Source organism: Electrophorus electricus, chromosome 13 (genome assembly GCF_041902795.1).
Source record: "Electrophorus electricus isolate QZ-2024a chromosome 13, ASM4190279v1, whole genome shotgun sequence".
Lineage (NCBI taxonomy): Eukaryota > Metazoa > Chordata > Actinopteri > Gymnotiformes > Gymnotidae > Electrophorus > Electrophorus electricus.
In genome coordinates, this window is record NC_137509.1 from 26,137,975 (window position 1) to 26,161,286 (window position 23,312).

General features: G+C 35.3%; 32 pseudogenes; all 32 read left to right on the forward strand.

Moving 5' to 3' along the window:
- The first annotated feature begins 75 nt into the window (after positions 1-75).
- On the forward strand, positions 76-196 carry LOC145646199 (5S ribosomal RNA; annotated as a pseudogene).
- A 571-nt stretch (positions 197-767) lies between these two features.
- On the forward strand, positions 768-886 carry LOC145643922 (5S ribosomal RNA; annotated as a pseudogene).
- Positions 887-1,680: 794 nt separating this feature from the next.
- Positions 1,681-1,799, forward strand: LOC145643666 (5S ribosomal RNA; annotated as a pseudogene).
- Positions 1,800-2,594: 795 nt separating this feature from the next.
- LOC145645205 (5S ribosomal RNA) lies at positions 2,595-2,715 on the forward strand (annotated as a pseudogene).
- A 571-nt stretch (positions 2,716-3,286) lies between these two features.
- Positions 3,287-3,407, forward strand: LOC145644953 (5S ribosomal RNA; annotated as a pseudogene).
- Positions 3,408-3,977: 570 nt separating this feature from the next.
- Positions 3,978-4,098, forward strand: LOC145645206 (5S ribosomal RNA; annotated as a pseudogene).
- Positions 4,099-4,668: 570 nt separating this feature from the next.
- On the forward strand, positions 4,669-4,789 carry LOC145646200 (5S ribosomal RNA; annotated as a pseudogene).
- Positions 4,790-5,360: 571 nt separating this feature from the next.
- On the forward strand, positions 5,361-5,479 carry LOC145643923 (5S ribosomal RNA; annotated as a pseudogene).
- A 794-nt stretch (positions 5,480-6,273) lies between these two features.
- Positions 6,274-6,392, forward strand: LOC145643667 (5S ribosomal RNA; annotated as a pseudogene).
- A 795-nt stretch (positions 6,393-7,187) lies between these two features.
- Positions 7,188-7,308, forward strand: LOC145645207 (5S ribosomal RNA; annotated as a pseudogene).
- A 571-nt stretch (positions 7,309-7,879) lies between these two features.
- LOC145644954 (5S ribosomal RNA) lies at positions 7,880-8,000 on the forward strand (annotated as a pseudogene).
- A 570-nt stretch (positions 8,001-8,570) lies between these two features.
- On the forward strand, positions 8,571-8,691 carry LOC145645208 (5S ribosomal RNA; annotated as a pseudogene).
- A 571-nt stretch (positions 8,692-9,262) lies between these two features.
- On the forward strand, positions 9,263-9,383 carry LOC145644955 (5S ribosomal RNA; annotated as a pseudogene).
- A 571-nt stretch (positions 9,384-9,954) lies between these two features.
- Positions 9,955-10,075, forward strand: LOC145644067 (5S ribosomal RNA; annotated as a pseudogene).
- Positions 10,076-10,646: 571 nt separating this feature from the next.
- On the forward strand, positions 10,647-10,765 carry LOC145650553 (5S ribosomal RNA; annotated as a pseudogene).
- Positions 10,766-11,559: 794 nt separating this feature from the next.
- On the forward strand, positions 11,560-11,678 carry LOC145643668 (5S ribosomal RNA; annotated as a pseudogene).
- A 795-nt stretch (positions 11,679-12,473) lies between these two features.
- Positions 12,474-12,594, forward strand: LOC145645209 (5S ribosomal RNA; annotated as a pseudogene).
- Positions 12,595-13,165: 571 nt separating this feature from the next.
- On the forward strand, positions 13,166-13,286 carry LOC145644956 (5S ribosomal RNA; annotated as a pseudogene).
- Positions 13,287-13,856: 570 nt separating this feature from the next.
- Positions 13,857-13,977, forward strand: LOC145645210 (5S ribosomal RNA; annotated as a pseudogene).
- Positions 13,978-14,548: 571 nt separating this feature from the next.
- On the forward strand, positions 14,549-14,669 carry LOC145644957 (5S ribosomal RNA; annotated as a pseudogene).
- A 570-nt stretch (positions 14,670-15,239) lies between these two features.
- On the forward strand, positions 15,240-15,360 carry LOC145643673 (5S ribosomal RNA; annotated as a pseudogene).
- A 570-nt stretch (positions 15,361-15,930) lies between these two features.
- Positions 15,931-16,051, forward strand: LOC145643675 (5S ribosomal RNA; annotated as a pseudogene).
- Positions 16,052-16,621: 570 nt separating this feature from the next.
- LOC145643676 (5S ribosomal RNA) lies at positions 16,622-16,742 on the forward strand (annotated as a pseudogene).
- A 570-nt stretch (positions 16,743-17,312) lies between these two features.
- Positions 17,313-17,433, forward strand: LOC145643677 (5S ribosomal RNA; annotated as a pseudogene).
- Positions 17,434-18,003: 570 nt separating this feature from the next.
- On the forward strand, positions 18,004-18,124 carry LOC145643678 (5S ribosomal RNA; annotated as a pseudogene).
- A 570-nt stretch (positions 18,125-18,694) lies between these two features.
- LOC145643679 (5S ribosomal RNA) lies at positions 18,695-18,815 on the forward strand (annotated as a pseudogene).
- Positions 18,816-19,385: 570 nt separating this feature from the next.
- Positions 19,386-19,506, forward strand: LOC145643680 (5S ribosomal RNA; annotated as a pseudogene).
- A 570-nt stretch (positions 19,507-20,076) lies between these two features.
- LOC145643681 (5S ribosomal RNA) lies at positions 20,077-20,197 on the forward strand (annotated as a pseudogene).
- Positions 20,198-20,767: 570 nt separating this feature from the next.
- Positions 20,768-20,888, forward strand: LOC145644981 (5S ribosomal RNA; annotated as a pseudogene).
- Positions 20,889-21,458: 570 nt separating this feature from the next.
- LOC145644958 (5S ribosomal RNA) lies at positions 21,459-21,579 on the forward strand (annotated as a pseudogene).
- Positions 21,580-22,149: 570 nt separating this feature from the next.
- Positions 22,150-22,270, forward strand: LOC145643682 (5S ribosomal RNA; annotated as a pseudogene).
- Positions 22,271-22,840: 570 nt separating this feature from the next.
- On the forward strand, positions 22,841-22,961 carry LOC145643683 (5S ribosomal RNA; annotated as a pseudogene).
- Positions 22,962-23,312: the final 351 nt, after the last annotated feature.

Below are 23,312 nucleotides of genomic sequence, written 5' to 3' on the forward strand. Positions count from 1 at the left end.
GGATTAATTAAAAAAATGTCAGATTGGTCTTTGATCATATTTTCTATGATTAGGCATTTTGAGTAAGTGTTTAAGGTTTACGGCCATACCAGCTTCAGCACGCCTCCGATCTCATCTGAACTTGGAAGCTAAGCAAGTTTGTGGCTGAATAGTACTGAGGTGGGACCCTATCTAGGAATACCAGGTGCTGTAAGCTTTTCTTGCATCACTTTAATTTACTTTCAAGCTGACATGCTCAAATGTGAAGTGCAGTGATTAATAAAAAAAACTATCTGTTAGCACCTGGGAATAGCAGATGCTGTAAGTTTTTCTTGCATCACTTTAATTTAATATGCAACTGACATGCTTGTATGTGAAGTGTACAGATTAAATAGAAATCTTTTAGTACCAGGGAATAGCAGGTGCTGTAAGATTTTATTGCATCCCTTAAATTTATGTTCAAGCTATCAAGCTCAAATTTGAAGTGCAGTGAATAATTAAATCAAACTATCTGTTAGCACCTGGGAATAGCAGATGCTGTAAGTATTTATTGCATCACTTTAATTTACTCTCCAACTAACATGCTTGAATGTGAAGTGCAGTGATTAATAAAAAAACTGTCTGTTAGTGCCTCCGAATACCAGATGTTGTAAGCTTTTATTGCATCATTTTAATTTACTTTCAAGACAACATTCTAGAATGTCAAGTGCAGGGATTAATAAAAACAAATGTCAGATTGGTCTTTGATCATATTTTCTATGATTAGGCAATTTGAGTAAGTGTTTAAGGTTTACGGCCATACCAGCTTCAGCACGTCCAATCTCATCTGAACTTGGAAGCTAAGCAAGTTTGTGCCTGAATAGTACTGAGGTGGGACCCTATCTAGGAATACCAGGTGCTGTAAGCTTTTCTTGCATCACTTTAATTTACTTTCAAGCTGACATGCTCAAATGTGAAGTGCAGTGATTAATAAAAAAACCTATCTGTTAGCACCTGGGAATAGCAGATGCTGTAAGTTTTTTTTTGCATCACTTTCATTTACTCTCCAACTCACATGCCTGAATGTGAAGTGCAGTGATTCATCAAAAAACTATCTTTTAGCACCTTGGACTATGAGATGCTGTAAGCTTCTCTTGCATCACATTAATTTACTTTCAAGATGACATGCTAGGATGTGAAGTGCAGTGATTAATTAAAAAAAACTATCTGTTAGCACCTGGGAATAGCAGATGCTGTAAGTTTTTCTTGCATCACTTTAATTTAATATGCAACTGACATGCTTGTATGTGAAGTGTACAGATTAAATAGAAATATTTTAGTAGCAGGGAATTGGCAGGTGCTGTAAGATTTTATTGCATCCCTTAAATTTATGTTCAAGCTATCAAGCTCAAATTTGAAGTGCAGTGAATAATTAAATCAAACTATCTGTTAGCACCTGGGAATAGCAGATGCTGTAAGTTTTTATTGCATCACTTTAATTTACTCTCCAACTAACATGCTTGAATGTGAAGTGCAGTGATTAATAAAAAAACTGTCTGTTAGTGCCTCCGAATACCAGATGTTGTAAGCTTATATTGCATCATTTTAATTTACTTCAAGACAACATTCTAGAATGTCAAGTGCAGGGATTAATAAAAAAAAATGTCAGATTGGTCTTTGATCATATTTTCTATGATTAGGCAATTTGAGTAAGTGTTTAAGGTTTACGGCCATACCAGCTTCAGAACGTCCAATCTCATCTGAACTTGGAAGCTAAGCAAGTTTGTGCCTGAATAGTACTGAGGTGGGGCCCTATCTAGGAATACCAGGTGCTGTAAGCTTTTCTTGCATCACTTTAATTTACTTTCAAGCTGACATGCTCAAATGTGAAGTGCAGTGATTAATAAAAAAACCTATCTGTTAGCACCTGGGAATAGCAGATGCTGTAAGTTTTTTTTTTGCATCACTTTCATTTACTCTCCAACTCACATGCCTGAATGTGAAGTGCAGTGATTCATCAAAAAACTATCTTTTAGCACCTTGGACTATGAGATGCTGTAAGCTTCTCTTGCATCACATTAATTTACTTTCAAGATGACATGCTAGGATGTGAAGTGCAGTGATTAATTAAAAAAAACTATCTGTTAGCACCTGGGAATAACAGATGCTGTAAGTTTTTCTTGCATCACTTTAATTTAATATGCAACTGACATGCTTGTATGTGAAGTGTACAGATTAAATAGAAATATTTTAGTAGCAGGGAATTGGCAGGTGCTGTAAGATTTTATTGCATCCCTTAAATTTATGTTCAAGCTATCAAGCTCAAATTTGAAGTGCAGTGAATAATTAAATCAAACTATCTGTTAGCACCTGGGAATAGCAGATGCTGTAAATTTTTATTGCATCACTTTAATTTACTCTCCAACTGACATGCTTGAATGTGAAGTGCAGTGATTAATAAAAAAACTGTCTGTTACTGCCTCCGAATACCAGATGTTGTAAGCTTTTATTGCATTATTTTAATTTACTTTCAAGATAACATTCTAGAATGTCAAGTGCAGGGATTAATAAAAAAAATGTCAGATTGGTCTTTGATCATATTTTCTATGATTAGGCAATTTGAGTAAGTGTTTAAGGTTTACGGCCATACCAGCTTCAGCACGCCTCCAATCTCATCTGAACTTGGAAGCTAAGCAAGTTTGTGCCTGGATAGTACTGAGGTGGGACCCTACCTAGGAATACCATGTGCTGTAAGCTTTTCTTGCATCACTTTAATTTACTTTCAAGCTGATATTCTCAAATGTGAAGTGCAGTGATTAATAAAAAAAACTATCTGTTAGCACCTGGGAATAGCAGATGCTGTAAGTTTTTTTTGCATCACTTTCATTTACTCTCCAACTCAGATGCCTGAATGTGAAGTGTACAGATTAAATAGAAATCTATTAGTACCAGGGAATAGCAGGTGCTGTAAGATTTTATTGCATCCCTTAAATTTATGTTCAAGCTATCAAGCTCAAATTTGAAGTGCAGTGAATAATTAAATCAAACTATCTGTTAGCACCTGGGAATAGCAGATGCTGTAAATTTGTATTGCATCACTTTAATTTACTCTCCAACTGACATGCTTGAATGTGAAGTGCAGTGATTAATAAAAAAACTGTCTGTTAGTGCCTCCGAATACCAGATGTTGTAAGCTTTTATTGCATTATTTTAATTTACTTTCAAGATAACATTCTAGAATGTCAAGTGCAGGGATTAATAAAAAAAAATGTCAGATTGGTCTTTGATCATATTTTCTATGATTAGGCAATTTGAGTAAGTGTTTAAGGTTTACGGCCATACCAGCTTCAGAACGCCTCCAATCTCATCTGAACTTGGAAGCTAAGCAAGTTTGTGCCTGGATAGTACTGAGGTGGGACCCTACCTAGGAATACCATGTGCTGTAAGCTTTTCTTGCATCACTTTAATTTACTTTCAAGCTGATATTCTCAAATGTGAAGTGCAGTGATTAATAAAAAAAACTATCTGTTAGCACCTGGGAATAGCAGATGCTGTAAGTTTTTTTTGCATCACTTTCATTTACTCTCCAACTCAGATGCCTGAATGTGAAGTGTACAGATTAAATAGAAATCTATTAGTACCAGGGAATAGCAGGTGCTGTAAGATTTTATTGCATCCCTTAAATTTATGTTCAAGCTATCAAGCTCAAATTTGAAGTGCAGTGAATAATTAAATCAAACTATCTGTTAGCACCTGGGAATAGCAGATGCTGTAAATTTTTATTGCATCACTTTAATTTACTCTCCAACTGACATGCTTGAATGTGAAGTGCAGTGATTAATAAAAAAACTGTCTGTTACTGCCTCCGAATACCAGATGTTGTAAGCTTTTATTGCATTATTTTAATTTACTTTCAAGATAACATTCTAGAATGTCAAGTGCAGGGATTAATAAAAAAAATGTCAGATTGGTCTTTGATCATATTTTCTATGATTAGGCAATTTGAGTAAGTGTTTAAGGTTTACGGCCATACCAGCTTCAGCACGCCTCCAATCTCATCTGAACTTGGAAGCTAAGCAAGTTTGTGCCTGGATAGTACTGAGGTGGGACCCTACCTAGGAATACCATGTGCTGTAAGCTTTTCTTGCATCACTTTAATTTACTTTCAAGCTGATATTCTCAAATGTGAAGTGCAGTGATTAATAAAAAAAACTATCTGTTAGCACCTGGGAATAGCAGATGCTGTAAGTTTTTTTTGCATCACTTTCATTTACTCTCCAACTCACATGCCTGAATGTGAAGTGTACAGATTAAATAGAAATCTATTAGTACCAGGGAATAGCAGGTGCTGTAAGATTTTATTGCATCCCTTAAATTTATGTTCAAGCTATCAAGCTCAAATTTGAAGTGCAGTGAATAATTAAATCAAACTATCTGTTAGCACCTGGGAATAGCAGATGCTGTAAGTTTTTATTGCATCACTTTAATTTACTCTCCAACTGACATGCTTGAATGTGAAGTGCAGTGATTAATAAAAAAACTGTCTGTTAGTGCCTCCGAATACCAGATGTTGTAAGCTTTTATTGCATCATTTTAATTTACTTTCAAGATAACATTCTAGAATGTCAAGTGCAGGGATTAATTAAAAAAATGTCAGATTGGTCTTTGATCATATTTTCTATGATTAGGCATTTTGAGTAAGTGTTTAAGGTTTACGGCCATACCAGCTTCAGCACGCCTCCGATCTCATCTGAACTTGGAAGCTAAGCAAGTTTGTGGCTGAATAGTACTGAGGTGGGACCCTATCTAGGAATACCAGGTGCTGTAAGCTTTTCTTGCATCACTTTAATTTACTTTCAAGCTGACATGCTCAAATGTGAAGTGCAGTGATTAATAAAAAAAACTATCTGTTAGCACCTGGGAATAGCAGATGCTGTAAGTTTTTCTTGCATCACTTTAATTTAATATGCAACTGACATGCTTGTATGTGAAGTGTACAGATTAAATAGAAATCTTTTAGTACCAGGGAATAGCAGGTGCTGTAAGATTTTATTGCATCCCTTAAATTTATGTTCAAGCTATCAAGCTCAAATTTGAAGTGCAGTGAATAATTAAATCAAACTATCTGTTAGCACCTGGGAATAGCAGATGCTGTAAGTATTTATTGCATCACTTTAATTTACTCTCCAACTAACATGCTTGAATGTGAAGTGCAGTGATTAATAAAAAAACTGTCTGTTAGTGCCTCCGAATACCAGATGTTGTAAGCTTTTATTGCATCATTTTAATTTACTTTCAAGACAACATTCTAGAATGTCAAGTGCAGGGATTAATAAAAACAAATGTCAGATTGGTCTTTGATCATATTTTCTATGATTAGGCAATTTGAGTAAGTGTTTAAGGTTTACGGCCATACCAGCTTCAGCACGTCCAATCTCATCTGAACTTGGAAGCTAAGCAAGTTTGTGCCTGAATAGTACTGAGGTGGGACCCTATCTAGGAATACCAGGTGCTGTAAGCTTTTCTTGCATCACTTTAATTTACTTTCAAGCTGACATGCTCAAATGTGAAGTGCAGTGATTAATAAAAAAACCTATCTGTTAGCACCTGGGAATAGCAGATGCTGTAAGTTTTTTTTTGCATCACTTTCATTTACTCTCCAACTCACATGCCTGAATGTGAAGTGCAGTGATTCATCAAAAAACTATCTTTTAGCACCTTGGACTATGAGATGCTGTAAGCTTCTCTTGCATCACATTAATTTACTTTCAAGATGACATGCTAGGATGTGAAGTGCAGTGATTAATTAAAAAAAACTATCTGTTAGCACCTGGGAATAGCAGATGCTGTAAGTTTTTCTTGCATCACTTTAATTTAATATGCAACTGACATGCTTGTATGTGAAGTGTACAGATTAAATAGAAATATTTTAGTAGCAGGGAATTGGCAGGTGCTGTAAGATTTTATTGCATCCCTTAAATTTATGTTCAAGCTATCAAGCTCAAATTTGAAGTGCAGTGAATAATTAAATCAAACTATCTGTTAGCACCTGGGAATAGCAGATGCTGTAAGTTTTTATTGCATCACTTTAATTTACTCTCCAACTAACATGCTTGAATGTGAAGTGCAGTGATTAATAAAAAAACTGTCTGTTAGTGCCTCCGAATACCAGATGTTGTAAGCTTATATTGCATCATTTTAATTTACTTCAAGACAACATTCTAGAATGTCAAGTGCAGGGATTAATAAAAAAAAATGTCAGATTGGTCTTTGATCATATTTTCTATGATTAGGCAATTTGAGTAAGTGTTTAAGGTTTACGGCCATACCAGCTTCAGAACGTCCAATCTCATCTGAACTTGGAAGCTAAGCAAGTTTGTGCCTGAATAGTACTGAGGTGGGGCCCTATCTAGGAATACCAGGTGCTGTAAGCTTTTCTTGCATCACTTTAATTTACTTTCAAGCTGACATGCTCAAATGTGAAGTGCAGTGATTAATAAAAAAACCTATCTGTTAGCACCTGGGAATAGCAGATGCTGTAAGTTTTTTTTTTGCATCACTTTCATTTACTCTCCAACTCACATGCCTGAATGTGAAGTGCAGTGATTCATCAAAAAACTATCTTTTAGCACCTTGGACTATGAGATGCTGTAAGCTTCTCTTGCATCACATTAATTTACTTTCAAGATGACATGCTAGGATGTGAAGTGCAGTGATTAATTAAAAAAAACTATCTGTTAGCACCTGGGAATAACAGATGCTGTAAGTTTTTCTTGCATCACTTTAATTTAATATGCAACTGACATGCTTGTATGTGAAGTGTACAGATTAAATAGAAATATTTTAGTAGCAGGGAATTGGCAGGTGCTGTAAGATTTTATTGCATCCCTTAAATTTATGTTCAAGCTATCAAGCTCAAATTTGAAGTGCAGTGAATAATTAAATCAAACTATCTGTTAGCACCTGGGAATAGCAGATGCTGTAAATTTTTATTGCATCACTTTAATTTACTCTCCAACTGACATGCTTGAATGTGAAGTGCAGTGATTAATAAAAAAACTGTCTGTTACTGCCTCCGAATACCAGATGTTGTAAGCTTTTATTGCATTATTTTAATTTACTTTCAAGATAACATTCTAGAATGTCAAGTGCAGGGATTAATAAAAAAAATGTCAGATTGGTCTTTGATCATATTTTCTATGATTAGGCAATTTGAGTAAGTGTTTAAGGTTTACGGCCATACCAGCTTCAGCACGCCTCCAATCTCATCTGAACTTGGAAGCTAAGCAAGTTTGTGCCTGGATAGTACTGAGGTGGGACCCTACCTAGGAATACCATGTGCTGTAAGCTTTTCTTGCATCACTTTAATTTACTTTCAAGCTGATATTCTCAAATGTGAAGTGCAGTGATTAATAAAAAAAACTATCTGTTAGCACCTGGGAATAGCAGATGCTGTAAGTTTTTTTTGCATCACTTTCATTTACTCTCCAACTCAGATGCCTGAATGTGAAGTGTACAGATTAAATAGAAATCTATTAGTACCAGGGAATAGCAGGTGCTGTAAGATTTTATTGCATCCCTTAAATTTATGTTCAAGCTATCAAGCTCAAATTTGAAGTGCAGTGAATAATTAAATCAAACTATCTGTTAGCACCTGGGAATAGCAGATGCTGTAAATTTGTATTGCATCACTTTAATTTACTCTCCAACTGACATGCTTGAATGTGAAGTGCAGTGATTAATAAAAAAACTGTCTGTTAGTGCCTCCGAATACCAGATGTTGTAAGCTTTTATTGCATTATTTTAATTTACTTTCAAGATAACATTCTAGAATGTCAAGTGCAGGGATTAATAAAAAAAAATGTCAGATTGGTCTTTGATCATATTTTCTATGATTAGGCAATTTGAGTAAGTGTTTAAGGTTTACGGCCATACCAGCTTCAGAACGCCTCCAATCTCATCTGAACTTGGAAGCTAAGCAAGTTTGTGCCTGGATAGTACTGAGGTGGGACCCTACCTAGGAATACCATGTGCTGTAAGCTTTTCTTGCATCACTTTAATTTACTTTCAAGCTGATATTCTCAAATGTGAAGTGCAGTGATTAATAAAAAAAACTATCTGTTAGCACCTGGGAATAGCAGATGCTGTAAGTTTTTTTTGCATCACTTTCATTTACTCTCCAACTCAGATGCCTGAATGTGAAGTGTACAGATTAAATAGAAATCTATTAGTACCAGGGAATAGCAGGTGCTGTAAGATTTTATTGCATCCCTTAAATTTATGTTCAAGCTATCAAGCTCAAATTTGAAGTGCAGTGAATAATTAAATCAAACTATCTGTTAGCACCTGGGAATAGCAGATGCTGTAAATTTTTATTGCATCACTTTAATTTACTCTCCAACTGACATGCTTGAATGTGAAGTGCAGTGATTAATAAAAAAACTGTCTGTTACTGCCTCCGAATACCAGATGTTGTAAGCTTTTATTGCATTATTTTAATTTACTTTCAAGATAACATTCTAGAATGTCAAGTGCAGGGATTAATAAAAAAAATGTCAGATTGGTCTTTGATCATATTTTCTATGATTAGGCAATTTGAGTAAGTGTTTAAGGTTTACGGCCATACCAGCTTCAGCACGCCTCCAATCTCATCTGAACTTGGAAGCTAAGCAAGTTTGTGCCTGGATAGTACTGAGGTGGGACCCTACCTAGGAATACCATGTGCTGTAAGCTTTTCTTGCATCACTTTAATTTACTTTCAAGCTGATATTCTCAAATGTGAAGTGCAGTGATTAATAAAAAAAACTATCTGTTAGCACCTGGGAATAGCAGATGCTGTAAGTTTTTTTTGCATCACTTTCATTTACTCTCCAACTCAGATGCCTGAATGTGAAGTGTACAGATTAAATAGAAATCTATTAGTACCAGGGAATAGCAGGTGCTGTAAGATTTTATTGCATCCCTTAAATTTATGTTCAAGCTATCAAGCTCAAATTTGAAGTGCAGTGAATAATTAAATCAAACTATCTGTTAGCACCTGGGAATAGCAGATGCTGTAAATTTGTATTGCATCACTTTAATTTACTCTCCAACTGACATGCTTGAATGTGAAGTGCAGTGATTAATAAAAAAACTGTCTGTTAGTGCCTCCGAATACCAGATGTTGTAAGCTTTTATTGCATTATTTTAATTTACTTTCAAGATAACATTCTAGAATGTCAAGTGCAGGGATTAATAAAAAAAAATGTCAGATTGGTCTTTGATCATATTTTCTATGATTAGGCAATTTGAGTAAGTGTTTAAGGTTTACGGCCATACCAGCTTCAGAACGCCTCCAATCTCATCTGAACTTGGAAGCTAAGCAAGTTTGTGCCTGGATAGTACTGAGGTGGGACCCTACCTAGGAATACCATGTGCTGTAAGCTTTTCTTGCATCACTTTAATTTACTTTCAAGCTGACATGCTCAAATGTGAAGTGCAGTGATTAATAAAAAAACCTATCTGTTAGCACCTGGGAATAGCAGATGCTGTAAGTTTTTCTTGCATCACTTTAATTTAATATGCAACTGACATGCTTGTATGTGAAGTGTACAGATTAAATAGAAATATTTTAGTAGCAGGGAATTGGCAGGTGTTGTAAGATTTTATTGCATCCCTTAAATTTATGTTCAAGTTATCAAGTTCAAATTTGAAGTGCAGTGAATAATTAAATCAAACTATCTGTTAGCACCTGGGAATAGCAGATGCTGTAAATTTTTATTGCATCACTTTAATTTACTCTCCAACTGACATGCTTGAATGTGAAGTGCAGTGATTAATAAAAAAACTGTCTGTTAGTGCCTCCGAATACCAGATGTTGTAAGCTTTTATTGCATTATTTTAATTTACTTTCAAGATAACATTCTAGAATGTCAAGTGCAGGGATTAATAAAAAAAATGTCAGATTGGTCTTTGATCATATTTTCTATGATTAGGCAATTTGAGTAAGTGTTTAAGGTTTACGGCCATACCAGCTTCAGCACGCCTCCAATCTCATCTGAACTTGGAAGCTAAGCAAGTTTGTGCCTGGATAGTACTGAGGTGGGACCCTACCTAGGAATACCAGGTGCTGTAAGCTTTTCTTGCATCACTTTAATTTACTTTCAAGCTGACATGCTCAAATGTGAAGTGCAGTGATTAATAAAAAAAACTATCTGTTAGCACCTGGGAATAGCAGATGCTGTAAGTTTTTCTTGCATCACTTTAATTTAATATGCAACTGACATGCTTGTATGTGAAGTGTACAGATTAAATAGAAATCTTTTAGTACCAGGGAATAGCAGGTGCTGTAAGATTTTATTGCATCCCTTAAATTTATGTTCAAGCTATCAAGCTCAAATTTGAAGTGCAGTGAATAATTAAATCAAACTATCTGTTAGCACCTGGGAATAGCAGATGCTGTAAGTATTTATTGCATCACTTTAATTTACTCTCCAACTAACATGCTTGAATGTGAAGTGCAGTGATTAATAAAAAAACTGTCTGTTAGTGCCTCCGAATACCAGATGTTGTAAGCTTTTATTGCATCATTTTAATTTACTTTCAAGACAACATTCTAGAATGTCAAGTGCAGGGATTAATAAAAACAAATGTCAGATTGGTCTTTGATCATATTTTCTATGATTAGGCAATTTGAGTAAGTGTTTAAGGTTTACGGCCATACCAGCTTCAGCACGTCCAATCTCATCTGAACTTGGAAGCTAAGCAAGCTTGTGCCTGAATAGTACTGAGGTGGGACCCTATCTAGGAATACCAGGTGCTGTAAGCTTTTCTTGCATCACTTTAATTTACTTTCAAGCTGACATGCTCAAATGTGAAGTGCAGTGATTAATAAAACAACCTATCTGTTAGCACCTGGGAATAGCAGATGCTGTAAGTTTTTTTTTGCATCACTTTCATTTACTCTCCAACTCACATGCCTGAATGTGAAGTGCAGTGATTCATCAAAAAACTATCTTTTAGCACCTTGGACTATGAGATGCTGTAAGCTTCTCTTGCATCACATTAATTTACTTTCAAGATGACATGCTAGGATGTGAAGTGCAGTGATTAATTAAAAAAAACTATCTGTTAGCACCTGGGAATAGCAGATGCTGTAAGTTTTTCTTGCATCACTTTAATTTAATATGCAACTGACATGCTTGTATGTGAAGTGTACAGATTAAATAGAAATATTTTAGTAGCAGGGAATTGGCAGGTGCTGTAAGATTTTATTGCATCCCTTAAATTTATGTTCAAGCTATCAAGCTCAAATTTGAAGTGCAGTGAATAATTAAATCAAACTATCTGTTAGCACCTGGGAATAGCAGATGCTGTAAGTTTTTATTGCATCACTTTAATTTACTCTCCAACTAACATGCTTGAATGTGAAGTGCAGTGATTAATAAAAAAACTGTCTGTTAGTGCCTCCGAATACCAGATGTTGTAAGCTTATATTGCATCATTTTAATTTACTTCAAGACAACATTCTAGAATGTCAAGTGCAGGGATTAATAAAAAAAAATGTCAGATTGGTCTTTGATCATATTTTCTATGATTAGGCAATTTGAGTAAGTGTTTAAGGTTTACGGCCATACCAGCTTCAGAACGTCCAATCTCATCTGAACTTGGAAGCTAAGCAAGTTTGTGCCTGAATAGTACTGAGGTGGGGCCCTATCTAGGAATACCAGGTGCTGTAAGCTTTTCTTGCATCACTTTAATTTACTTTCAAGCTGACATGCTCAAATGTGAAGTGCAGTGATTAATAAAAAAACCTATCTGTTAGCACCTGGGAATAGCAGATGCTGTAAGTTTTTTTTTTGCATCACTTTCATTTACTCTCCAACTCACATGCCTGAATGTGAAGTGCAGTGATTCATCAAAAAACTATCTTTTAGCACCTTGGACTATGAGATGCTGTAAGCTTCTCTTGCATCACATTAATTTACTTTCAAGATGACATGCTAGGATGTGAAGTGCAGTGATTAATTAAAAAAAACTATCTGTTAGCACCTGGGAATAACAGATGCTGTAAGTTTTTCTTGCATCACTTTAATTTAATATGCAACTGACATGCTTGTATGTGAAGTGTACAGATTAAATAGAAATATTTTAGTAGCAGGGAATTGGCAGGTGCTGTAAGATTTTATTGCATCCCTTAAATTTATGTTCAAGCTATCAAGCTCAAATTTGAAGTGCAGTGAATAATTAAATCAAACTATCTGTTAGCACCTGGGAATAGCAGATGCTGTAAATTTTTATTGCATCACTTTAATTTACTCTCCAACTGACATGCTTGAATGTGAAGTGCAGTGATTAATAAAAAAACTGTCTGTTACTGCCTCCGAATACCAGATGTTGTAAGCTTTTATTGCATTATTTTAATTTACTTTCAAGATAACATTCTAGAATGTCAAGTGCAGGGATTAATAAAAAAAATGTCAGATTGGTCTTTGATCATATTTTCTATGATTAGGCAATTTGAGTAAGTGTTTAAGGTTTACGGCCATACCAGCTTCAGCACGCCTCCAATCTCATCTGAACTTGGAAGCTAAGCAAGTTTGTGCCTGGATAGTACTGAGGTGGGACCCTACCTAGGAATACCATGTGCTGTAAGCTTTTCTTGCATCACTTTAATTTACTTTCAAGCTGATATTCTCAAATGTGAAGTGCAGTGATTAATAAAAAAAACTATCTGTTAGCACCTGGGAATAGCAGATGCTGTAAGTTTTTTTTGCATCACTTTCATTTACTCTCCAACTCAGATGCCTGAATGTGAAGTGTACAGATTAAATAGAAATCTATTAGTACCAGGGAATAGCAGGTGCTGTAAGATTTTATTGCATCCCTTAAATTTATGTTCAAGCTATCAAGCTCAAATTTGAAGTGCAGTGAATAATTAAATCAAACTATCTGTTAGCACCTGGGAATAGCAGATGCTGTAAATTTGTATTGCATCACTTTAATTTACTCTCCAACTGACATGCTTGAATGTGAAGTGCAGTGATTAATAAAAAAACTGTCTGTTAGTGCCTCCGAATACCAGATGTTGTAAGCTTTTATTGCATTATTTTAATTTACTTTCAAGATAACATTCTAGAATGTCAAGTGCAGGGATTAATAAAAAAAAATGTCAGATTGGTCTTTGATCATATTTTCTATGATTAGGCAATTTGAGTAAGTGTTTAAGGTTTACGGCCATACCAGCTTCAGAACGCCTCCAATCTCATCTGAACTTGGAAGCTAAGCAAGTTTGTGCCTGGATAGTACTGAGGTGGGACCCTACCTAGGAATACCATGTGCTGTAAGCTTTTCTTGCATCACTTTAATTTACTTTCAAGCTGATATTCTCAAATGTGAAGTGCAGTGATTAATAAAAAAAACTATCTGTTAGCACCTGGGAATAGCAGATGCTGTAAGTTTTTTTTGCATCACTTTCATTTACTCTCCAACTCAGATGCCTGAATGTGAAGTGTACAGATTAAATAGAAATCTATTAGTACCAGGGAATAGCAGGTGCTGTAAGATTTTATTGCATCCCTTAAATTTATGTTCAAGCTATCAAGCTCAAATTTGAAGTGCAGTGAATAATTAAATCAAACTATCTGTTAGCACCTGGGAATAGCAGATGCTGTAAATTTTTATTGCATCACTTTAATTTACTCTCCAACTGACATGCTTGAATGTGAAGTGCAGTGATTAATAAAAAAACTGTCTGTTACTGCCTCCGAATACCAGATGTTGTAAGCTTTTATTGCATTATTTTAATTTACTTTCAAGATAACATTCTAGAATGTCAAGTGCAGGGATTAATAAAAAAAATGTCAGATTGGTCTTTGATCATATTTTCTATGATTAGGCAATTTGAGTAAGTGTTTAAGGTTTACGGCCATACCAGCTTCAGCACGCCTCCAATCTCATCTGAACTTGGAAGCTAAGCAAGTTTGTGCCTGGATAGTACTGAGGTGGGACCCTACCTAGGAATACCATGTGCTGTAAGCTTTTCTTGCATCACTTTAATTTACTTTCAAGCTGATATTCTCAAATGTGAAGTGCAGTGATTAATAAAAAAAACTATCTGTTAGCACCTGGGAATAGCAGATGCTGTAAGTTTTTTTTGCATCACTTTCATTTACTCTCCAACTCAGATGCCTGAATGTGAAGTGTACAGATTAAATAGAAATCTATTAGTACCAGGGAATAGCAGGTGCTGTAAGATTTTATTGCATCCCTTAAATTTATGTTCAAGCTATCAAGCTCAAATTTGAAGTGCAGTGAATAATTAAATCAAACTATCTGTTAGCACCTGGGAATAGCAGATGCTGTAAATTTGTATTGCATCACTTTAATTTACTCTCCAACTGACATGCTTGAATGTGAAGTGCAGTGATTAATAAAAAAACTGTCTGTTAGTGCCTCCGAATACCAGATGTTGTAAGCTTTTATTGCATTATTTTAATTTACTTTCAAGATAACATTCTAGAATGTCAAGTGCAGGGATTAATAAAAAAAAATGTCAGATTGGTCTTTGATCATATTTTCTATGATTAGGCAATTTGAGTAAGTGTTTAAGGTTTACGGCCATACCAGCTTCAGAACGCCTCCAATCTCATCTGAACTTGGAAGCTAAGCAAGTTTGTGCCTGGATAGTACTGAGGTGGGACCCTACCTAGGAATACCATGTGCTGTAAGCTTTTCTTGCATCACTTTAATTTACTTTCAAGCTGATATTCTCAAATGTGAAGTGCAGTGATTAATAAAAAAAACTATCTGTTAGCACCTGGGAATAGCAGATGCTGTAAGTTTTTTTTGCATCACTTTCATTTACTCTCCAACTCAGATGCCTGAATGTGAAGTGTACAGATTAAATAGAAATCTATTAGTACCAGGGAATAGCAGGTGCTGTAAGATTTTATTGCATCCCTTAAATTTATGTTCAAGCTATCAAGCTCAAATTTGAAGTGCAGTGAATAATTAAATCAAACTATCTGTTAGCACCTGGGAATAGCAGATGCTGTAAGTATTTATTGCATCACTTTAATTTACTCTCCAACTAACATGCTTGAATGTGAAGTGCAGTGATTAATAAAAAAACTGTCTGTTAGTGCCTCCGAATACCAGATGTTGTAAGCTTATATTGCATCATTTTAATTTACTTCAAGACAACATTCTAGAATGTCAAGTGCAGGGATTAATAAAAAAAAATGTCAGATTGGTCTTTGATCATATTTTCTATGATTAGGCAATTTGAGTAAGTGTTTAAGGTTTACGGCCATACCAGCTTCAGCACGCCTCCAATCTCATCTGAACTTGGAAGTTAAGCAAGTTTGTGCCTGGATAGTACTGAGGTGGGACCCTACCTAGGAATACCAGGTGCTGTAAGCTTTTCTTGCATCACTTTAATTTACTTTCAAGCTGATATTCTCAAATGTGAAGTGCAGTGATTAATAAAAAAAACTATCTGTTAGCACCTGGGAATAGCAGATGCTGTAAGTTTTTTTTGCATCACTTTCATTTACTCTCCAACTCACATGCCTGAATGTGAAGTGTACAGATTAAATAGAAATCTATTAGTACCAGGGAATAGCAGGTGCTGTAAGATTTTATTGCATCCCTTAAATTTATGTTCAAGCTATCAAGCTCAAATTTGAAGTGCAGTGAATAATTAAATCAAACTATCTGTTAGCACCTGGGAATAGCAGATGCTGTAAGTATTTATTGCATCACTTTAATTTACTCTCCAACTAACATGCTTGAATGTGAAGTGCAGTGATTAATAAAAAAACTGTCTGTTAGTGCCTCCGAATACCAGATGTTGTAAGCTTTTATTGCATCATTTTAATTTACTTCAAGACAACATTCTAGAATGTCAAGTGCAGGGATTAATAAAAAAAAATGTCAGATTGGTCTTTGATCATATTTTCTATGATTAGGCAATTTGAGTAAGTGTTTAAGGTTTACGGCCATACCAGCTTCAGCACGCCTCCAATCTCATCTGAACTTGGAAGTTAAGCAAGTTTGTGCCTGGATAGTACTGAGGTGGGACCCTACCTAGGAATACCAGGTGCTGTAAGCTTTTCTTGCATCACTTTAATTTACTTTCAAGCTGATATTCTCAAATGTGAAGTGCAGTGATTAATAAAAAAAACTATCTGTTAGCACCTGGGAATAGCAGATGCTGTAAGTTTTTTTTGCATCACTTTCATTTACTCTCCAACTCAGATGCCTGAATGTGAAGTGTACAGATTAAATAGAAATCTATTAGTACCAGGGAATAGCAGGTGCTGTAAGATTTTATTGCATCCCTTAAATTTATGTTCAAGCTATCAAGCTCAAATTTGAAGTGCAGTGAATAATTAAATCAAACTATCTGTTAGCACCTGGGAATAGCAGATGCTGTAAGTATTTATTGCATCACTTTAATTTACTCTCCAACTAACATGCTTGAATGTGAAGTGCAGTGATTAATAAAAAAACTGTCTGTTAGTGCCTCCGAATACCAGATGTTGTAAGCTTATATTGCATCATTTTAATTTACTTCAAGACAACATTCTAGAATGTCAAGTGCAGGGATTAATAAAAAAAAATGTCAGATTGGTCTTTGATCATATTTTCTATGATTAGGCAATTTGAGTAAGTGTTTAAGGTTTACGGCCATACCAGCTTCAGCACGCCTCCAATCTCATCTGAACTTGGAAGTTAAGCAAGTTTGTGCCTGGATAGTACTGAGGTGGGACCCTACCTAGGAATACCAGGTGCTGTAAGCTTTTCTTGCATCACTTTAATTTACTTTCAAGCTGATATTCTCAAATGTGAAGTGCAGTGATTAATAAAAAAAACTATCTGTTAGCACCTGGGAATAGCAGATGCTGTAAGTTTTTTTTGCATCACTTTCATTTACTCTCCAACTCACATGCCTGAATGTGAAGTGTACAGATTAAATAGAAATCTATTAGTACCAGGGAATAGCAGGTGCTGTAAGATTTTATTGCATCCCTTAAATTTATGTTCAAGCTATCAAGCTCAAATTTGAAGTGCAGTGAATAATTAAATCAAACTATCTGTTAGCACCTGGGAATAGCAGATGCTGTAAGTATTTATTGCATCACTTTAATTTACTCTCCAACTAACATGCTTGAATGTGAAGTGCAGTGATTAATAAAAAAACTGTCTGTTAGTGCCTCCGAATACCAGATGTTGTAAGCTTTTATTGCATCATTTTAATTTACTTCAAGACAACATTCTAGAATGTCAAGTGCAGGGATTAATAAAAAAAAATGTCAGATTGGTCTTTGATCATATTTTCTATGATTAGGCAATTTGAGTAAGTGTTTAAGGTTTACGGCCATACCAGCTTCAGCACGCCTCCAATCTCATCTGAACTTGGAAGTTAAGCAAGTTTGTGCCTGGATAGTACTGAGGTGGGACCCTACCTAGGAATACCAGGTGCTGTAAGCTTTTCTTGCATCACTTTAATTTACTTTCAAGCTGATATTCTCAAATGTGAAGTGCAGTGATTAATAAAAAAAACTATCTGTTAGCACCTGGGAATAGCAGATGCTGTAAGTTTTTTTTGCATCACTTTCATTTACTCTCCAACTCAGATGCCTGAATGTGAAGTGTACAGATTAAATAGAAATCTATTAATACCAGGGAATAGCAGGTGCTGTAAGATTTTATTGCATCCCTTAAATTTATGTTCAAGCTATCAAGCTCAAATTTGAAGTGCAGTGAATAATTAAATCAAACTATCTGTTAGCACCTGGGAATAGCAGATGCTGTAAGTATTTATTGCATCACTTTAATTTACTCTCCAACTAACATGCTTGAATGTGAAGTGCAGTGATTAATAAAAAAACTGTCTGTTAGTGCCTCCGAATACCAGATGTTGTAAGCTTATATTGCATCATTTTAATTTACTTCAAGACAACATTCTAGAATGTCAAGTGCAGGGATTAATAAAAAAAAATGTCAGATTGGTCTTTGATCATATTTTCTATGATTAGGCAATTTGAGTAAGTGTTTAAGGTTTACGGCCATACCAGCTTCAGCACGCCTCCAATCTCATCTGAACTTGGAAGTTAAGCAAGTTTGTGCCTGGATAGTACTGAGGTGGGACCCTACCTAGGAATACCAGGTGCTGTAAGCTTTTCTTGCATCACTTTAATTTACTTTCAAGCTGATATTCTCAAATGTGAAGTGCAGTGATTAATAAAAAAAACTATCTGTTAGCACCTGGGAATAGCAGATGCTGTAAGTTTTTTTTGCATCACTTTCATTTACTCTCCAACTCACATGCCTGAATGTGAAGTGTACAGATTAAATAGAAATCTATTAGTACCAGGGAATAGCAGGTGCTGTAAGATTTTATTGCATCCCTTAAATTTATGTTCAAGCTATCAAGCTCAAATTTGAAGTGCAGTGAATAATTAAATCAAACTATCTGTTAGCACCTGGGAATAGCAGATGCTGTAAGTATTTATTGCATCACTTTAATTTACTCTCCAACTAACATGCTTGAATGTGAAGTGCAGTGATTAATAAAAAAACTGTCTGTTAGTGCCTCCGAATACCAGATGTTGTAAGCTTTTATTGCATCATTTTAATTTACTTCAAGACAACATTCTAGAATGTCAAGTGCAGGGATTAATAAAAAAAAATGTCAGATTGGTCTTTGATCATATTTTCTATGATTAGGCAATTTGAGTAAGTGTTTAAGGTTTACGGCCATACCAGCTTCAGCACGCCTCCAATCTCATCTGAACTTGGAAGTTAAGCAAGTTTGTGCCTGGATAGTACTGAGGTGGGACCCTACCTAGGAATACCAGGTGCTGTAAGCTTTTCTTGCATCACTTTAATTTACTTTCAAGCTGATATTCTCAAATGTGAAGTGCAGTGATTAATAAAAAAAACTATCTGTTAGCACCTGGGAATAGCAGATGCTGTAAGTTTTTTTTGCATCACTTTCATTTACTCTCCAACTCACATGCCTGAATGTGAAGTGTACAGATTAAATAGAAATCTATTAGTACCAGGGAATAGCAGGTGCTGTAAGATTTTATTGCATCCCTTAAATTTATGTTCAAGCTATCAAGCTCAAATTTGAAGTGCAGTGAATAATTAAATCAAACTATCTGTTAGCACCTGGGAATAGCAGATGCTGTAAGTATTTATTGCATCACTTTAATTTACTCTCCAACTAACATGCTTGAATGTGAAGTGCAGTGATTAATAAAAAAACTGTCTGTTAGTGCCTCCGAATACCAGATGTTGTAAGCTTATATTGCATCATTTTAATTTACTTCAAGACAACATTCTAGAATGTCAAGTGCAGGGATTAATAAAAAAAAATGTCAGATTGGTCTTTGATCATATTTTCTATGATTAGGCAATTTGAGTAAGTGTTTAAGGTTTACGGCCATACCAGCTTCAGCACGCCTCCAATCTCATCTGAACTTGGAAGTTAAGCAAGTTTGTGCCTGGATAGTACTGAGGTGGGACCCTACCTAGGAATACCAGGTGCTGTAAGCTTTTCTTGCATCACTTTAATTTACTTTCAAGCTGATATTCTCAAATGTGAAGTGCAGTGATTAATAAAAAAAACTATCTGTTAGCACCTGGGAATAGCAGATGCTGTAAGTTTTTTTTGCATCACTTTCATTTACTCTCCAACTCACATGCCTGAATGTGAAGTGTACAGATTAAATAGAAATCTATTAGTACCAGGGAATAGCAGGTGCTGTAAGATTTTATTGCATCCCTTAAATTTATGTTCAAGCTATCAAGCTCAAATTTGAAGTGCAGTGAATAATTAAATCAAACTATCTGTTAGCACCTGGGAATAGCAGATGCTGTAAGTATTTATTGCATCACTTTAATTTACTCTCCAACTAACATGCTTGAATGTGAAGTGCAGTGATTAATAAAAAAACTGTCTGTTAGTGCCTCCGAATACCAGATGTTGTAAGCTTTTATTGCATCATTTTAATTTACTTCAAGACAACATTCTAGAATGTCAAGTGCAGGGATTAATAAAAAAAAATGTCAGATTGGTCTTTGATCATATTTTCTATGATTAGGCAATTTGAGTAAGTGTTTAAGGTTTACGGCCATACCAGCTTCAGCACGCCTCCAATCTCATCTGAACTTGGAAGTTAAGCAAGTTTGTGCCTGGATAGTACTGAGGTGGGACCCTACCTAGGAATACCAGGTGCTGTAAGCTTTTCTTGCATCACTTTAATTTACTTTCAAGCTGATATTCTCAAATGTGAAGTGCAGTGATTAATAAAAAAAACTATCTGTTAGCACCTGGGAATAGCAGATGCTGTAAGTTTTTTTTGCATCACTTTCATTTACTCTCCAACTCACATGCCTGAATGTGAAGTGTACAGATTAAATAGAAATCTATTAGTACCAGGGAATAGCAGGTGCTGTAAGATTTTATTGCATCCCTTAAATTTATGTTCAAGCTATCAAGCTCAAATTTGAAGTGCAGTGAATAATTAAATCAAACTATCTGTTAGCACCTGGGAATAGCAGATGCTGTAAGTATTTATTGCATCACTTTAATTTACTCTCCAACTAACATGCTTGAATGTGAAGTGCAGTGATTAATAAAAAAACTGTCTGTTAGTGCCTCCGAATACCAGATGTTGTAAGCTTATATTGCATCATTTTAATTTACTTCAAGACAACATTCTAGAATGTCAAGAGCAGGGATTAATAAAAAAAAATGTCAGATTGGTCTTTGATCATATTTTCTATGATTAGGCAATTTGAGTAAGTGTTTAAGGTTTACAGCCATACCAGCTTCAGCACGCCTCCAATCTCATCTGAACTTGGAAGTTAAGCAAGTTTGTGCCTGGATAGTACTGAGGTGGGACCCTACCTAGGAATACCATGTGCTGTAAGCTTTTCTTGCATCACTTTAATTTACTTTCAAGCTGATATTCTCAAATGTGAAGTGCAGTGATTAATAAAAAAAACTATCTGTTAGCACCTGGGAATAGCAGATGCTGTAAGTTTTTTTTGCATCACTTTCATTTACTCTCCAACTCACACGCCTGAATGTGAAGTGTACAGATTAAATAGAAATCTATTAGTACCAGGGAATAGCAGGTGCTGTAAGATTTTATTGCATCCCTTAAATTTATGTTCAAGCTATCAAGCTCAAATTTGAAGTGCAGTGAATAATTAAATCAAACTATCTGTTAGCACCTGGGAATAGCAGATGCTGTAAGTTTTTATTGCATCACTTTAATTTACTCTCCAACTGACATGCTTGAATGTGAAGTGCAGTGATTAATAAAAAAACTGTCTGTTAGTGCCTCCGAATACCAGATGTTGTAAGCTTTTATTGCATCATTTTAATTTACTTTCAAGATAACATTCTAGAATGTCAAGTGCAGGGATTAATAAAAAAAATGTCAGATTGGTCTTTGATCATATTTTCTATGATTAGGCAATTTGAGTAAGTGTTTAAGGTTTACGGCCATACCAGCTTCAGAACGCCTCCAATCTCATCTGAACTTGGAAGCTAAGCAAGTTTGTGCCTGGATAGTACTGAGGTGGGACCCTACCTAGGAATACCATGTGCTGTAAGCTTTCCTTGCATCACTTTAATTTACTTTCAAGCTGATATTCTCAAATGTGAAGTGCAGTGATTAATAAAAAAAACTATCTGTTAGCACCTGGGAATAGCAGATGCTGTAAGTTTTTTTTGCATCACTTTCATTTACTCTCCAACTCAGATGCCTGAATGTGAAGTGTACAGATTAAATAGAAATCTATTAGTACCAGGGAATAGCAGGTGCTGTAAGATTTTATTGCATCCCTTAAATTTATGTTCAAGCTATCAAGCTCAAATTTGAAGTGCAGTGAATAATTAAATCAAACTATCTGTTAGCACCTGGGAATAGCAGATGCTGTAAGTATTTATTGCATCACTTTAATTTACTCTCCAACTAACATGCTTGAATGTGAAGTGCAGTGATTAATAAAAAAACTGTCTGTTAGTGCCTCCGAATACCAGATGTTGTAAGCTTATATTGCATCATTTTAATTTACTTCAAGACAACATTCTAGAATGTCAAGTGCAGGGATTAATAAAAAAAAATGTCAGATTGGTCTTTGATCATATTTTCTATGATTAGGCAATTTGAGTAAGTGTTTAAGGTTTACGGCCATACCAGCTTCAGCACGCCTCCAATCTCATCTGAACTTGGAAGTTAAGCAAGTTTGTGCCTGGATAGTACTGAGGTGGGACCCTACCTAGGAATACCAGGTGCTGTAAGCTTTTCTTGCATCACTTTAATTTACTTTCAAGCTGATATTCTCAAATGTGAAGTGCAGTGATTAATAAAAAAAACTATCTGTTAGCACCTGGGAATAGCAGATGCTGTAAGTGTTTTTTGCATCACTTTCATTTACTCTCCAACTCACATGCCTGAATGTGAAGTGTACAGATTAAATAGAAATCTATTAGTACCAGGGAATAGCAGGTGCTGTAAGATTTTATTGCATCCCTTAAATTTATGTTCAAGCTATCAAGCTCAAATTTGAAGTGCAGTGAATAATTAAATCAAACTATCTGTTAGCACCTGGGAATAGCAGATGCTGTAAGTATTTATTGCATCACTTTAATTTACTCTCCAACTAACATGCTTGAATGTGAAGTGCAGTGATTAATAAAAAAACTGTCTGTTAGTGCCTCCGAATACCAGATGTTGTAAGCTTTTATTGCATCATTTTAATTTACTTCAAGACAACATTCTAGAATGTCAAGTGCAGGGATTAATAAAAAAAAATGTCAGATTGGTCTTTGATCATATTTTCTATGATTAGGCAATTTGAGTAAGTGTTTAAGGTTTACGGCCATACCAGCTTCAGCACGCCTCCAATCTCATCTGAACTTGGAAGTTAAGCAAGTTTGTGCCTGGATAGTACTGAGGTGGGACCCTACCTAGGAATACCAGGTGCTGTAAGCTTTTCTTGCATCACTTTAATTTACTTTCAAGCTGATATTCTCAAATGTGAAGTGCAGTGATTAATAAAAAAAACTATCTGTTAGCACCTGGGAATAGCAGATGCTGTAAGTTTTTTTTGCATCACTTTCATTTACTCTCCAACTCAGATGCCTGAATGTGAAGTGTACAGATTAAATAGAAATCTATTAGTACCAGGGAATAGCAGGTGCTGTAAGATTTTATTGCATCCCTTAAATTTATGTTCAAGCTATCAAGCTCAAATTTGAAGTGCAGTGAATAATTAAATCAAACTATCTGTTAGCACCTGGGAATAGCAGATGCTGTAAGTATTTATTGCATCACTTTAATTTA